Raw genomic sequence first — 15373 nt, 5'->3', positions numbered from 1 at the left:
ACGGATTCCATGTCTTGATAGATATTGCTTGAAGCGTTTGTCGATGAAGTGTGCTCCTCCATCACTTATCACTACTCTGGGAACTCCAAATCTTGGAAATATAATTTCTTCAAACATCCTCTTTGAACTGACGTTGTCGGCATGCTTGCAAGGTAATGCCTCTACCCACTTGGAGACATAGTCAACTGCCACCAAGATGTACTCACACTTCTTTGATGGAGGAAATGGACCCATGTAGTCTATTCCCCAGACATCAAAGAGCTCAATCTGAAGGTTGTTGGTGAGTGGCATTGCATCCCTTGTATTTATGTTTTCGTGTCTTTGACATGGCCCACATCTTCTGATATATTGCTTCGTGTCTTCATACATTGTAGGCCAGTAGAATCCACACTGCCAGATTTTTGAATGTGTACGGAATGCTCCATAGTGGCCTCCATATGGTGATGAATGACATCTGTCGATGATCTTCCATCCTTCCTCAGTGGTCACACATCTCCTGAGTAAGCCATCAGAGCATACTCGGAAGAGGTATGGCTCATCCCATATATGTGAATGACTTTCTTGAATAAGCTTCTTCTTGTTTGCTCCTGGTGGTACATACCCTGAAACCATAAAATTAACAATATCTGCATACCAGGGGTCAGACCTGTTAATCCCGTAGAGCATGTCGTCCCGGAGTGAATCATTAATGGGGGTTTCCTATGGACTCTTAAAATACATTCTAGACAAGTGATCTGCAACAGAATTTTCTACTCCTTTTTTATCTTTTATTTCTAAGTCAAATTCTTGGAGTAATAAGATCCATCTAATTAGACGAGGTTTAGCATCTTTTTTAGTGAGCAAATATTTTAGTGCAGCATGATCAGTGTAAACAATTATTTTAGCTCCAACTAAATAAGATCTAAATTTATCAATGGCAAAGACAACAGCCAGAAGCTCTTTTTCAGTGGTTGCATAATTAAGTTGAGCTCCTGTAAAAGTTTTACTGGCATAAGCAATTGCATGATGCTTCTTATCTTTAGTTTGTCCCAATACTGCCCCCACAGCATAATCACTAGCATCACACATAATTTCAAAAGGCAACGACCAATTAGGGGGTTGAATGATTGGTGTAGAGTTGAGTGCTTTCTTTAATAAATTGAAAGATGTTAGACATGCATCATCAAATTCGAAAGGAGCATCCTTGGCTAGCAAAAGAGTAAGTGGTCTAGCAATAAATAAAAAATCTTTTATGAATCTACGATAAAAACCAGCATGGCCAAGAAAGCTTCGAATTCCTTTTATGTTCACAGGTGGAGGTAGTTGTTCAATTACTTCAATTTTAGCTTTGTCTACCTCAATACTTCTTTCAGACACTAGGTGTCCCAGCACTATTCCTTCCCTAACCATAAAATGACATTTTTCCCAATTAAGGATTAAGTGCTTTTCTTCACATCTTTCCAAAACCTTGTCTAAGTTTTCAATACAACTATCAAAAGTTTTTCCATAAATAGAGAAATCATCCATGAAAACTTCCATAATCTCTTCAATCATATCAGAAAATATAGACATCATGCATCTTTGAAAAGAAGCTGGTGCATTACATAACCTAAAAGACATTCTACGATAAGCATAAGTTCCATATGGGCATGTAAAAGTGGTTTTGCTTTGATCATCGGGATGGATCGGGATTTGGTGATATCCTGAATATCCATCTAAGAAACAGAAGAACGAATGGTTTGCTAACCGCTCTAGCATCTCATCTATGAAAGGCAAAGGAAAGTGATTCTTTCTCGTGGCTTTGTTTAGTTTTCTATAGTCTATGCACATCCGCCATCCTGTGACGGTGCGTTGCGGAATTAGCTCATTCTTTTCATTCATAATAACAGTCATGCCTCCCTTTTTAGGCACAACATGCACTGGGCTTACCCACTCACTGTGCGGCACAGGATATATAATCCCTGCATGCAGCAACTTTATAACTTCCTTTTTAACTACCTCTCTCATAGTGTTGTTAAGTCTACGTTGGGGTTCTCGAGAGGGTGTAACAGAAGGATCTGTTGGAATACGATGGGTACAAATCATAGGACTGATTCCTGTAAGATCTTGAAGTGAGTAGCCAAAAACTGAGTGATGTTTTTCAAGAATGGTCATTAATCGCAGAGTTTGATCCTGAGTGAGTTTATTGCTAATGATTACAGGGAACTCTGGATTATTGTTTAAGAAAGCATAGGTAAGACCGGGTGGTAAAGTTTTAAGTTCAATGGGAGGTCTAGGTGCTTCTGCAAACTCATCTAAGGGTTCAGGCTCAGAAGGTTCATCTTCTTCTTCAGTGAAGAAAGGAGTTTCGTCTTCTAAATCTGGTTCATCTAAAAGCTCTAGAGATGCAGCCTTTACCTCCTCCATAGGATCAGGCAAAAGATATGACTCGGCCTTATTGTTTAAGGATTGTGAAATTGTTATCGGGAATTTAAAAGTTTTTCCAAAAGTAATGTGTAGCTTTCCAGTATGACCTTCATAAAGGAGTCTTCTAAAAGGTTGTCCTATCAACAGGTCGAAGTCCCATGTATCAAAGATATAGAAGTTCAAATGAACCATGGAGCCTTCTACCGTAAGAGGTAGGACATTAATAATTCCAAGACTGGGGACTAACCGTCCCGAAGATTCCATTATGACCTTTGTTGTGGGGGTTAAGACAAGCTTTTTAAATAGTTTAAGTGCAAAAGATTCAGACATGACGTTGATCCCCACAACAGGATTATAAAGAGCATTAAATCGATCAGAATTATAAGCACAGCGTATAGTTATAGAGGGTGTGTCCAAACGGATCACATCAGAGGAAAGCTCTGATTCCTCCAACCATTCGCTACTCATGACTGAGATAAGCTCTCTCAATTGATATTCACTTGGCAAATAAATGCTAAACTGACCGTTTTGGGGTTTGTCAATAGAATGGTAGTTTGAAATATTTCCAAAATCGGCAAAAAGATTGGATTCTATATCCAGCATGAAGTCCGGTGGTAGAATTTCTTCCTCTTGTGGCTCAGAACTTGGGATAGCTAAAGTAGCTGAAGAATTTGGAAGAGTGTCTACTTCGGCTTCGTGGGTTTCATCATGAAGGGTATTATTCATCTCAGCTTCTAGGATTCTATCTAGGATCACTCTAGCTTCATCAGCAGGGATGCAAAAGAAAGAACCTCTAGACATTGTGTGCAGCATTTGTTTGTGATTTTTATGAAGACCTCGAAAAAGTGGAATAAAAGAATAGGGTCTTCAAGATTAAGGTTTGGACCAGATTCTAAAAGATCAGAAAAACGTTTCCAGGATTTTCCCAAAGTTTCATTATCTTTTTGTTTAAAAGATAGGACTTCGAGTCTAAGGTCGGCTATACGGTCAAGGGAATAGAAATCTAGACAAAAGTTGGCTCGTAAAACTCCCCATTCACCTTGTTGTTGACTTACCTTCTGACTGTACCATTGTCTAGCTTCTCCCCTTAAGGAAAAAGGAAAAAGCTTCCAACGTAAAGTTTTATCAGAAATGCCTTCAATGCGAAGACAATCACATGTTTGCTCAAAATCTCTAATATGAAGGTAAGGGTTTTCGTCTTCCTTTCCCGAAAAAGATAGGTTTTGAATCATGGCAATCAACCTAGAACTTAACTTATACTGGGATGTTTGGATAGGCTGTGATGATTCCCATGGTAAAAGGTCAGTTGCTGAAGGGATTGCAGATTCATGGATCGATTTAGAATTTTGGTTTTCCATAAGGTAAGATTAAAGAAAATAAATAAAGAATATAAAAGATAAGAAAAGATAAAAGTATAGATACAAGCTAGTAGTAAGACTCAGGTTATCTCAGCAACCGTCTTTCTCCCCGGCAACGGCGCCAGAAATGCTTGTTGATATTTGGGAACGCAATAAGGAATTGATCCGCAAGCGCACGGATATCGGTGAGCACTTCACCCGGGAAATTATCCAGAGTATCGTATTTATTTTTCTACCACTAGGAGAAAGAGTGCATCTGACTAACCGGTCTATTACTACTAACCTTTAGGCACAAAGAATGTCTTTCGATGTGAGTGATAAATAGAGAAGACTGCAACCGTAGTCTCCTTCTAACCTTGGTAAGGATAATCTATTGTTCTAATGGGGAGGCTAACGGAATCTAGACACCACAAAGGATGTTCAACCCGCACCTATAAACCCTATCCTTCCTGCTAACGAGATGTGATCTACAAAGGTAACTCGGAATTGTCACGTTCCTCACTACTACCACGGTCCAGCTAGTCAGGGAATATCTATGAGTACCCCAGCCTAAACACCACGTTTACGCCAGCAATGATTACTCTAAACTCTACGCGAAGAGATTAAAGTAAACTCATAAACCATAAGAACAATAAAACAAGAACTTACTAGAATTTAGAAGTCGAAATACTGAAGAATCCTAGGAGCAAGCTTCGGGTTAGGAGAACTTGATCCTGCAGGTACAAGCTTGGAGTAGACACCGACAGGCCGGGCTTCCTCCAATCTACACCTCCACTCTATCTCTCTCAATCTAGTAGAAACTAGAAGATCTATTTCTACCTTACATTGGTTGCTAAGCCTAAAAAGAAATATTAATTAGAGAAGAGGTTTTCCTTCGAGGGCACCCCTCAGTCTCAATGATAATTTCTTCATGTCTTCTCCAGGGGCCAGGGGGGTCTCCTTATATAGTCCTTCCCTTCTATGCGTTTTTGGGTCGGTAGGCGAGGTGGTACTATGTTTTCCTTGATCCAATAGGTCGGTGGAATATCCCGTGCGAAGAGAGTCCCGAATGTAATCCAGAGGGGGGCGGGCGCCCTGGGCCTGGCCCCTTTCGGCCTCCGTCTTCTTCCCGTGGCTTCTGGAGTCTTCTAGATGGTAGAAAATCGTGCGGTGCGTTGATATCTCTATGTAATCCCGATATGTGGGCTTTTCTTCCTTATTTCCTGATAACCCCCTGCAGAAACACATAAACAACAAAACTTGTGGAATTCTGTCAGATCAAACCCTAATTCTAGGTGTTGGTTGCATATTGGTCCTTTCTCTTATTTATTTGATAATTAAAATTAATACTTAAGAACCGTCAACACCCATATGTCCAGTGCCATATCGTTTTCTTGTCCTACAACCCTTCCGCGCCATAGCCTTTGCATATTTTAGTTTCAGAGTCCGCATTGTTGTTTGTGGAGTCTAGTTCGTCTGTATTTCCTGACCGTTTCCATCAATTTCTAGCCACCGCCGCAAATTTTCCCCACTTTCGCACTGTTTTGTCCTCTAATTCGTAGTCCGTTCGTAAAAAGCCGTAACTTTCGCATACGAACTCCGATTTCAACGTTCCATATATCAAAATCTATGAGAAAAAAATTTCGGATCTGCGCTTGGCGGGTTTGAAAATTTTAAAATCTCCAAATTCACCTCCAAAGATTGAGTTTTCACCTCATGAAGTTTTTTTCACATTTTTCTCAATCTTCAGAAAATTCCGCAGGCCACGTCTTTCACTTGTTTAAGCTCAAATTTTCTATGGTTACTTCTTTAGTGCTCCTAAGTAAAAGAAAATTATAAAAAAAATTGTAGGTTTTTGGATCGTGTTGTTCGGAGGCCGGTTTGGTTTTTGTCTCGTCTCTACCAAATCGAGTTACCAGAACCTTTCGAAAGATCGGTCCACCCTTGTTTTCATCAAGTGGTAATCAAAGCTTCACGTATACCATTAGGTTCACATCTACCCTTAGTTTTGAGTGTTCTTGTGTTCGTCCCATATGTCCAGTGCCATACCGTTTTCCTACCCTACAACCCTTCTGCGCCGTAGCCTTTGCATATTTCAGTTTCAGAGTCTTTCCCCACCGTTTTCATCAATTTCCAGGCACCGCCGCAAATTTTTTCCACTTTTGGACCGTTTTGTCCTCTAGTTCGGAGCCCGTTCATAAAACAGCCATAACTTTCACATACGAACCCCGATTTCAATGTTCCATATATCAAAATCGATCAGAAAAATTTTTTGGATGTGTCTATCCCTGCCTTTGGCGAGTTTGAAAATTTTAGGATCTTCAAATTCGCCTCCAAAATTTGAGTTTTCACCTCGTGAAGTTATTTCACATTTTTCGCAATCTTCAGAAAATTCCGCAGGCCACGTCTTTCACTTGTTTAAGCTCAAATTTTTTTGTGGTTACTTCCATAGTGCTCCTAAGTAAATGAAAAATATCAAAAAAATAAAAAAAAATTGCAGGCTTTCAGATCGTGTTGCTCGGAAGTCGGATCGATTTGTGTTTCGTCTCCAGCAAATCGAGAGATACCAGAACCTTTCGGAAGATCGGGCCACCCTTGTTCTCATCAAGTGGTAATCAAAGCTTCAGATATACCGTTAGGTTCACATCTACCCTTAGTTTCGAGTGTTCTTGTGTTCGTCCCATAAGTCGAGTGTCATATCGTTATCCTGTCGTACAACCCTTCCGCGCCATAGCCTTTGCATATTTCAGTTTCAGAGTCCACTGTGTTGAGTTTGTGTCCTAGTCGAGGTCTTGTTGCTAGTTAGGTCTCGTTAGAGTCCAGTTCGTGTGTATTTTCTCACTGTTACCATCAATTTCTAGCCACCGCCGCAAATTTTTCCCACTTTCGCACCGTTTTGTCCTCTAATTTGGAGTCTGTTCGTAAAACAGCCATACCTTTCGCATACGAACTCCGATTTCAATGTTCCATATATAAAATCGATCAGAATAAAATTACGGATGTGTCTATCCCCATCTTTGGCGGGTTTGAAAATTTTAAAATCTCCAAATTTGCCTCCGAAGTTTGAGTTTTCACCTAGTGAAGTTTTTTTATATTTTTCTTAATCTTCAGAAAATTCAGCAGGCCACGTCTTTCACTTGTTTAAGCTCAAATTTTCTGTGGTTACTTCTTTAGTGCTCCTAAGTAAAAGAAAATTATCAAAAAAATAAAAAAATTGTAGAGTTTCAGATCGTGTTGTTCGGAAGCCGGATCGATTTGTGTCTCGTCTCCAACAAATCGAGAGTTACCATAAACTTTCGGAAGATCGGGCCACCCTTGTTCTCAACAAGTGGTAATCGAAGCTTCAGGTATACCATTAGGTTCACATCTACCCTTAGTTTCGAGTGTTCTTATGTTCATCCCATAAGTCCAGTGCCATATTGTTTTCCTGTCCTACAATCCTTTCGTGCCATAGCCTTTGCATATTTCAGTTTTAGAGACTGCAGTGTTGAGTTTGTGTCCTGGTCGAGGTCTTGTTGCTGGTTAGGTCTTGTTAGAGTCCATTTCATGTGTTTTTCCACACTATTTCCATCAATTTCTGGCCACCGCCGCAAATTTTTCCCACTTTCGGACCGTTTTGTCCTCTATTTCGGAGCCCGTTCGTAAAACAGCCATAACTTTCACATACGAACTCCGATTTCAATGTTCCATATATCAAAATCGATCAGAAAAACTTTTTGGATGTGTCTATCCCTGCCTGTGGCGAGTTTGAAAATTTTATAATCTTCAAATTCGCATCCGAAATTTGAGTTTTCATCTCGTGAAGTTTTTTCACATTTTTCTCAATCTTCAGAAAATTTTGCAGGCCACGTCTTTCACTTGTTTAACCTCAAATTTTATGTGGTTACATCTTTAGTGCTCCTAAGTAAATGAAAAATATCAAAAAAATAAAAAAATTACAGGGTTTCAGATCGTGTTGCTCGGAAGCTGGATCGATTTGTGTCTCGTCTCCACCAAATCGAGAGTTACCAGAACCTTTCGGAAGATCGGGCCACCCTTGTTCTGTAATCAAAGCTTCAGGTATACCATTAGATTTACATCTACCCTTAGTTTCAAGTGTTCTTGTGTTCGTCCCATAAGTCCAGTGCCATATCGTTTTCCAGTCCTACAACCCTTCCGCGCCATAGCCTTTGCATATTTCAGTTTTAGAGTCCACAGTGTTGAGTTTGTGTCATAGTCGAGGTCTTGTTGCTGGTTAGGTCTTGTTAGAGTCCAGTTCGTGTGTATTTCCCCACCGTTTCCATCAATTTCTAGCCACCGCCGCAAATTTTTCTCACTTTCGCACCGTTTTGTCCTCTAATTCGGAATCCGTTCGTAAAACAGCCATAACTTTCGCTTACGAAATACGATTTCAACGTTCCATATATCAAAATTGATGAGAAAAAATTCAGATCTGTCTATCCCCATCTTTGGCGGGTTTCAAAATTTTAAAATATCCAAATTTGCCTCCGAAGTTTCAGTTTCACTTCATGAAGTTTTTTTTTACATTTTTCTCAATCTTCAGAAAATTCAGCAGGCCACATCTTTCACTTGTTTAAGCTCAAATTTTCTATGGTTACTTGTTTAGTGCTCCTAAGTAAAAGAAAAATATCAAAAAAATAAAAAAATTGCAGGGTTTCAGATCCTGTTGTTCGGAATCCAGATCGATTTGTGTCTCGTCTCCACAAAATCGAGAGTTACCAGAACCTTTCGCAAGATCGGGCCACCCTTGTTCTCATCAAGTGGTAATCAAAACTTCAGGTATACCGTTAGGTTCACATCTACCCTTAGTTTCGAGTGTTCTTGTGTTCGTCCCATAAGTTCAGTGCCATATCGTTTTCCTGTCGTAGAACCTTTCCACGCCATAGCCTTTGCATATTTCAGTTTTAGAGTCTGCAGTGTTGAGTTTGTGTCTTGGTCGAGGTCTTGTTGCATGTTAGGTCTTGTTAGAGTCTAGTTCGTATGTTTTTCCCCAATGTTTCCATTAATTTCTAGCACCGCCTTAAATTTTTCCCACTTTCGCACTGTTTTGTCCTCTAATTCGGAGTCCGTTCGTAAAACAGTCATAAGTTTCGCATACGAACTCTGATTTCAACATTCATATATCAAAATCGACTAGAAAAAATTTCTGTTCTGTCTGTCCCCGTGTCTGGCGGGTTTGAAAATTTTACAATCTCTAAATTTGCCTCCAAAGTTTGAGTTTTCACCTCGTAAAGTCTTTTTCACATTTTTCTCAATCTTCAGAAAATTTTGCAGGCCACGTCTTTCACTTGTTTAACCTCAAATTTTCTGTGCTTACTCCTTTAGTGCTCCTAAGTAAAAGAAAAATATCAAAAAAATAAATAAAATGCAGAGTTTTGGATCGTGTTGTTTGGAAGCCGCATCGATTTGTGTCTTGTCTCCACCAAATCGAGAGTTAGCAGAACCTTTCGGAAGATCGGGCCACTCTTGTTCTCATCAAGTGGTAATCAAAGCATCAGGTATACCGTTACTTTACATCTACCCTTAGTTTCGAGTGTTCTTATGTTCGCCCCATAAGTCCAGTGCCATATCGTTTTCCTGTCCTACAACCCTTCCGCGCCATAGCCTTTGCATATTTCAATTTCAGAGTCTGCAGTGTTGAGTTTGTGTCTTGGTCGAGGTCTTGTTGCTGGTTAGGTCTTGTTAGAGTCCAGTGTTTTTTCCCCACTGTTTTCATCAATTTCTAGCCACCGCCGCAAATTTTTCCCACTTTCGGACCGTTTTGTCCTCTAATTTGGAGTCCGTTCGTAAAACAACCATAACTTTCGCATACGAACTCTGATTTCAACGTTCGATATAATAAAATCAATCAGAAAATTTTTTTGGATATGTCTATCCATGCCTTTAGTGGGTTTGAAAAAATTTGAATCTCCAAATTCGCCTCCAAAGTTTGAGTTTTCACCTCGTGAAGTTTTTTTCACATTTTCGCAATCTTGAGAAAATTCCATGGGCCACGTCTTTCACTTGTTTAAGCTCAAATTTTTTGTGGTTACTTCCTTAGTGCTCCTAAGTAAAAGAAAAATATCAAAAAAATAAAAAATTACAGGGTTTTGGATTGTGTTGCTCGGAAGCCGGGTCGATTTGTATCTCGTCTCCACCTAATCGAGAGTTATCAGAACACTTCGGAAGATCGGGCCACCCTTCTTCTCATCAAGTGGTAATCAAAGCTTCAGGTATACCGTTAGGTTCACATCTACCCTTAGTTTCACGTGTTCTTGTGTTTGTCCCATAAGTCCAGTGCCATATCGTTTTCCTATCCTACAACCCTTCCGCGCCATAGCCTTTGCATATTTCAATTTCATAGTCTGCAGTGTTGAGTTTGTGTCCTGGTCGAGGTCTTGTTACTGGTTAGGTCTTGTTAGAGTCCAGTTCGTGTATTTTTTCCCTACCGTTTTTATCAATTTCTAGCCACCGCCGTAAATTTTTCTCACTTTCGGACCGTTTTGTCCTCTAATTTGGAGTCCGTTCGTAAAACAACCATAACTTTCACATACGAACTCTGATTTCAACGTTCCATATTTCAAAATCGATCAGACAATTTCTTTGGATATGTCTATCCACGCCTTTAGTGGGTTTGAAATTTTTTGAATCTCCAAATTTGCCTCCGAAGTTTGAGTTTTCACCTCGTGATGTTTTTTTCACATCACAATCTTGAGAAAATTCCACAGGCCGTCTTTCACTTGTTTAAGCTCAATTTTTTTTGTGGTTACTTCCTTAGTGCTCCTAAGTGAAAGAAATATATCAAAAAAATAAAAAAATTGCAGGGTTTTGGATTGTGTTGCTCAGAAGCCGGATCGATTTGTGTCTCGTCTCCACCAAATCGAGAGTTACCACAACACTTCGGAAGATCGGGCCACCCTTGTTCTCATCAAGTGGTAATAAAAGATTCAAGTATACCACTAGGTTCACATCTACCCTTAGTTTCAAGTGTTCTTGTGTTTGTCCCACAAGTCCAGTGCCATATCGTTTTCCGGTCCTACAACCCTTCCGCGCCACAGCCTTTGCATATTTCAGTTTTAGAGTCTGCATTGTTGAGTTTGTGGCCTTGTCGAGGTCTTGTTGCTGGTTAGGTCTTGTTAGAGTCCAGTTCGTGTGTTTTTTCCCACCGTTTCCATCAATTTCTAGCCACCACCGCAAATTTTTCCCACTTTCGGACCGTTTTGTCCTCTAATTTGGAGTCCGTTCGTAAAACAGCTATAACTTTCGCATACGAACTCCGATTTCAACGTTCCATATATCAAAATCGATCAAAAAAAATTTGGATCTGTCTATCCATGCCTTTAGTGCCTTTGGCGGGTTTGAAAATTTTAGAATCTCCAAATTTGCCTCCGAAGTTTGAGTTTTCACCTCATGAAGGTTTTTTCACATTTTTCGCAATCTTCGGAAAATTCCAAGGCCACGTCTTTCACTAGTTTAAGCTCAAATTTTCTGTGGTTACATCTTTAGTGCTCTTAAGTAAATGAAAAATATCAAAAAAATAAAAAACATTGTAGGGTTTCGGATCGTGTTGTTCGGAAGCCGGATCGATTTGTGTCTCGTCTGCACCAAATCGAGAGTTACCAGAACGTTTTGGAAGATCAGGCCACCTTTGTTCTCATCAAGTGGTAATCAAAGCTTCAGGTATACCGTTAGGTTCACATCTACCCTTAGTTTCGAGTGTTCTTATGTTCGTTCCATAAGTCCAGTGCCATATCGTTTTCCTGTCCTACAACCCTTCTGCGCCATAGCCTTTGCATATTTCAGTTTCAGAGTCCGTAGTGTTGAGTTTGTGTCTTGGTCGAGGTCTTGTTGCTCGTTAGGTCTTGTTAGACTCCAGTTCGTGTGTTTTTCCCCACCATTTCTATCAATTTCTAGCCACCGCCGCAAATTTTTCCCACTTTCGGACCGTTTTGTCCTCTAATTCGGAGTCCGTTCGTAAAACACCCATAACTTTGGCATACGAACTCCAATTTCAACGTTCCATATATCAAAATCGATAAGAAAAAATTTCTAGATGTGTCTGTCCATACCTCTAGGGGGTTTGGAAATTTCAGAATCTAAAATTCGCCTCCGAAATTTTAGTTTTCACCTCGTGAAGTTTTTTTAAATTTTTTGCAATCTTTAGAAAATTCCACAGGCCACGTCTTTCACTTGTTTAAGCTCAAATTTTCTGTGGTTACTTCTTTAGTGCTCCTAAGTAAAAGATAAATATCAAAAAAATAAAAAAATTACAGGGTTTTAGATCGTGTTGCTCGGAAGCCGGATCGATTTGTTTCTCGTCTCTACCAAAACAAGAGTTACCAGAACCTTTCGGAAGATCAGGCTACCCTTGTTCTCATCAAGTGGTAATCAAAGCTTTAGGTATACCATTACGTTCACATCTACCCTTAGTTTTGAGTGTTCTTGTGTTCGTCCCATAAGCCCAGTGTCATATCGTTTTCCTGCCCTACAACCCTTCCGGGATATAGCCTTTGCATATTTCAGTTTCAGAGTCCACAGTGTTGAGTTTGTGTCCTGGTCGAGGTCTTGTTGCTGGTTAGGCCTTGTTAGAGTCCAGTTCGTGTGTTTTTCCCCATCGTTTCCATCAATTTCTAGCCACCACCGCAAATTTTTCCCACTTTCCGACCGTTTTGTCCGCTAATTCGGAGTCCGTTCGTAAAATAGCCATAACTTTCGAACACAAACTCCAATTTCAACGTTCCATATATCAAAATTGATCAGAAAAAAATTCGGATCTGTCTGTCCCTGCCTTTCGCAGATTTGAAAAATTTAAATCTGCAAATTCGCCTCCAAAGTTTGAGTTTTCACCTCGTGAAGTTTTTTTCATATTTTTCGCAATCTTCAGAAAATTCTGCAGGCCACATCTTTCACTTGTTTAAGCTCAAATTTTCTGTGGTTACTTTTTTAGTGCTCCTAGGTAAAAGAAAAATATCAAGAAAAAAAATTACAGAGTTTCAGATCGTGTTGTTCGGAAGCCGGATCGATTTGTGTCTCCACCAAATCAATAGTTACCATAACCTTTCGGAAGATCGGGCCAACCTCGTTCTCATCAAGTGGTAATCAAAGCTTCAGCTATACCGTTAGGTTCACATCTACCCTTAATTTCGAGTGTTCTTGTGTTCGTCCCATAAGTCTAGTGCCATATTGTTTTTCTGTGCTACAAAACCCTTGCGCGCCATAGCCTTTGCATATTGCAGTTTCAGAGTCCGCAGTGTTGAGTTTGTGTCCTAGTCGAGGTCTTGTTGCTAGTTATGTCTTATTAGAGTCTAGTTCTTGTGTATTTCCCCACTATTTCCATCAATTTCTAGCCACCGCCGTAAATTTTTCCCACTTTCGGACCGTTTTGTCCTCTAATTCGAAAACCGTTCGCAAAACAGCCATAACTTTCACATACGAACTCTGACTTCAACGTTCTATATATCAAAATCGATCAGAAAACAATTTCGGATCTGTCTGTCCTTGCATTTTGCGGGTTTGAAAATTTAAAAATCTCTCAATTCGCCTCCAAAGTTTGAGTTTTCACCTCGTTAAGTTTTTTTCACATTTTTCTCAATCTTTGGAATATTCCGCAGGCCACGTCTTTCACTTGTTTAAGCTCAAATTTTCTAGAATTACTTCTTTAGTGCTCCTAAGTAAAAGAAAAATATAAAAAAAATAAAAAAAACTACAGAGTTTCGGATCATGTTATTCGGAAGCTGGATCGTTGTGTCTCGTCTCCACCAAATCGAGAGTTACCAGAACCATTCGGAAGATCGGGCCACCCTTGTTCTCATCAAGTGATAATCAAAGCTTTTGGTATACTGTTAGGTTCACATATACCCTTAGTTTCGAGTGATCTTGTGTTCGTCACATAAGTCTAGTGCCATATCGTTTTCCTGTCGGAAAAAGTCTAAATAACCCCATGAAGTATTGATGGGTGTCTAGTTTTGGGCTTGATCTATAAAACCGGGTATATAGGACATTAAACTTTGGATGTTGGTTTAGTTTACCCCCTGGGTGGTATTCCAGGGTGGTTTTTGCCTACGTGGCGGCCAGCGTGGCAGACGACGGCACATGGGCCTTGAACGCGGCCGCCCCAAGTGCAAGGCTCAGGGCACAGCGGCTTCTCGAAAGCAGCACAGGCGAGGTGCTGCCCTAGGAGCGCCTTGTGCCGTCCTCCGTCGACGTCGGCCCCAAGCGCCCCGGGCCTCCGCCTTGCGGTTTCGACTACGCACTCTGCAAGCGCGCGCACCCGACGATGGAGGTGGAGCCGACGGGAGAGGGCGAGGCCGCGGCGGCGGCGGCAGCACTTCCCGACGACATGCTCCTAGAGGTCTTCAAGCGGCTGCCGCCCACACGCGACGTCGTCCGCTGCGCCGCGGTGTGCCGCCGCTGGCGTCGCGTCGTCTCCGGCGCCGGAGCGGCATGTCTCCCCAGGCCGCCTACCCATTTCGGCTTCTTCCGCAACTACGGCACGTCGCCGCTGCCCCCGTTCGTGCCCACCGCAGGCATCTCCCTCGACCTCGGTTTCCTCCAAGTGCTGCCCATGTGCGGCGCGGTCCTCGTCGACGCCCGCAACTGGCGACTGCTCCTGCGGGAGCTCGGCCGGCCCTAGCTACCCCTGCGAACTCAGGCTCCTCGTCTGCAGGCCGTTGGAGAAGATGTACGTTCGAGTGCCGCCCCTCTTCATCGTCGGGCACAGGGTGGCGTGCTGCGTGCTCATCCCTAGGGAAGGTGTCGCGTTCCGCGTCATGGTTGTCCTCTTCAGCACCGACCCGAATCACTTCGAGGTTCTGATCTACTCATCGGTATCCTCCGCTTGGGAGTCTGCCACCGGACCGGTTCACCGGAACCTGGTCCCCTGTCAAGGCCCATCAGTCGTCGTCAGCGATGTCATGTACAAACTGCAGGCCGAAGACAAGTACATCATGGTTGTCGACGTGGTCAAGATGACGTGTCGGCGGTGTCCCTTCCTGATGCCGAAACGCTCCTCTACGCCGGAGGAGCTTGCCGCTGTGGAGGAAGAGGTGGAACCCAAGGCGGCCTGCGCGGGCGGGAAGCAGACACGCAGCGCCGCCTTGAGGTCTCGCACGGAGGCCGTGGCGGGCACACGCACGGACGTGGTGCCTCCGTCGAGCGTGCGCACAGGGATGACCACCGAGCGCTCCTGTGCTGCCATTACTGACGACGAGGAACGTCCGACGAGGAAGGGAACAGAAGCAGAGTGGGCGGTCGTGTTCAAGGCCCATGCGTCGTCGGCTGCCACGCTGGCCGCCACGTAGGCGAAAACCGCCCTGGAATACCACCCAGGGGGTAAACTAAACCAACATCCAAAGTTTAATGTCCTATATACCCGGTTTTATAGGTCAAGCCCAAAACTAGACACCCATCAATACTTCAGAGGGTTATTTAGACTTTTTCCTTTTCCTGTCCTACAACCCTTCCGCGCCATAGCCTTTGCATATTTGAGTTTTCGAGTCCACAATATTGAGTTTGTGTCCTGGTCGAGGTCTTTTTGCTGGTTAGGTCTTGTTAGAGTCCAGTTCGTGTGTTTTTCCCCACCGTTTCCATCAATTTCTAGCCACCGCCACAAATTTTCCCACTTTCGAACTGTTTTGTCCTCTAATTCGGAGTCTGTTCGTAAAACAGCCATA

General features: G+C 42.1%; 1 pseudogene; it reads left to right on the top strand.

Annotated features, from left to right (window-relative positions):
• On the top strand, nt 13978-14904 carry LOC8074940 (annotated as a pseudogene).

This window comes from Sorghum bicolor, chromosome 3, assembly GCF_000003195.3.
Source record: "Sorghum bicolor cultivar BTx623 chromosome 3, Sorghum_bicolor_NCBIv3, whole genome shotgun sequence".
Lineage (NCBI taxonomy): Eukaryota > Viridiplantae > Streptophyta > Magnoliopsida > Poales > Poaceae > Sorghum > Sorghum bicolor.
The sequence above is the reverse complement of the archived record's forward strand: the minus strand, read 5'-3'. Positions and strand labels throughout refer to the sequence as shown.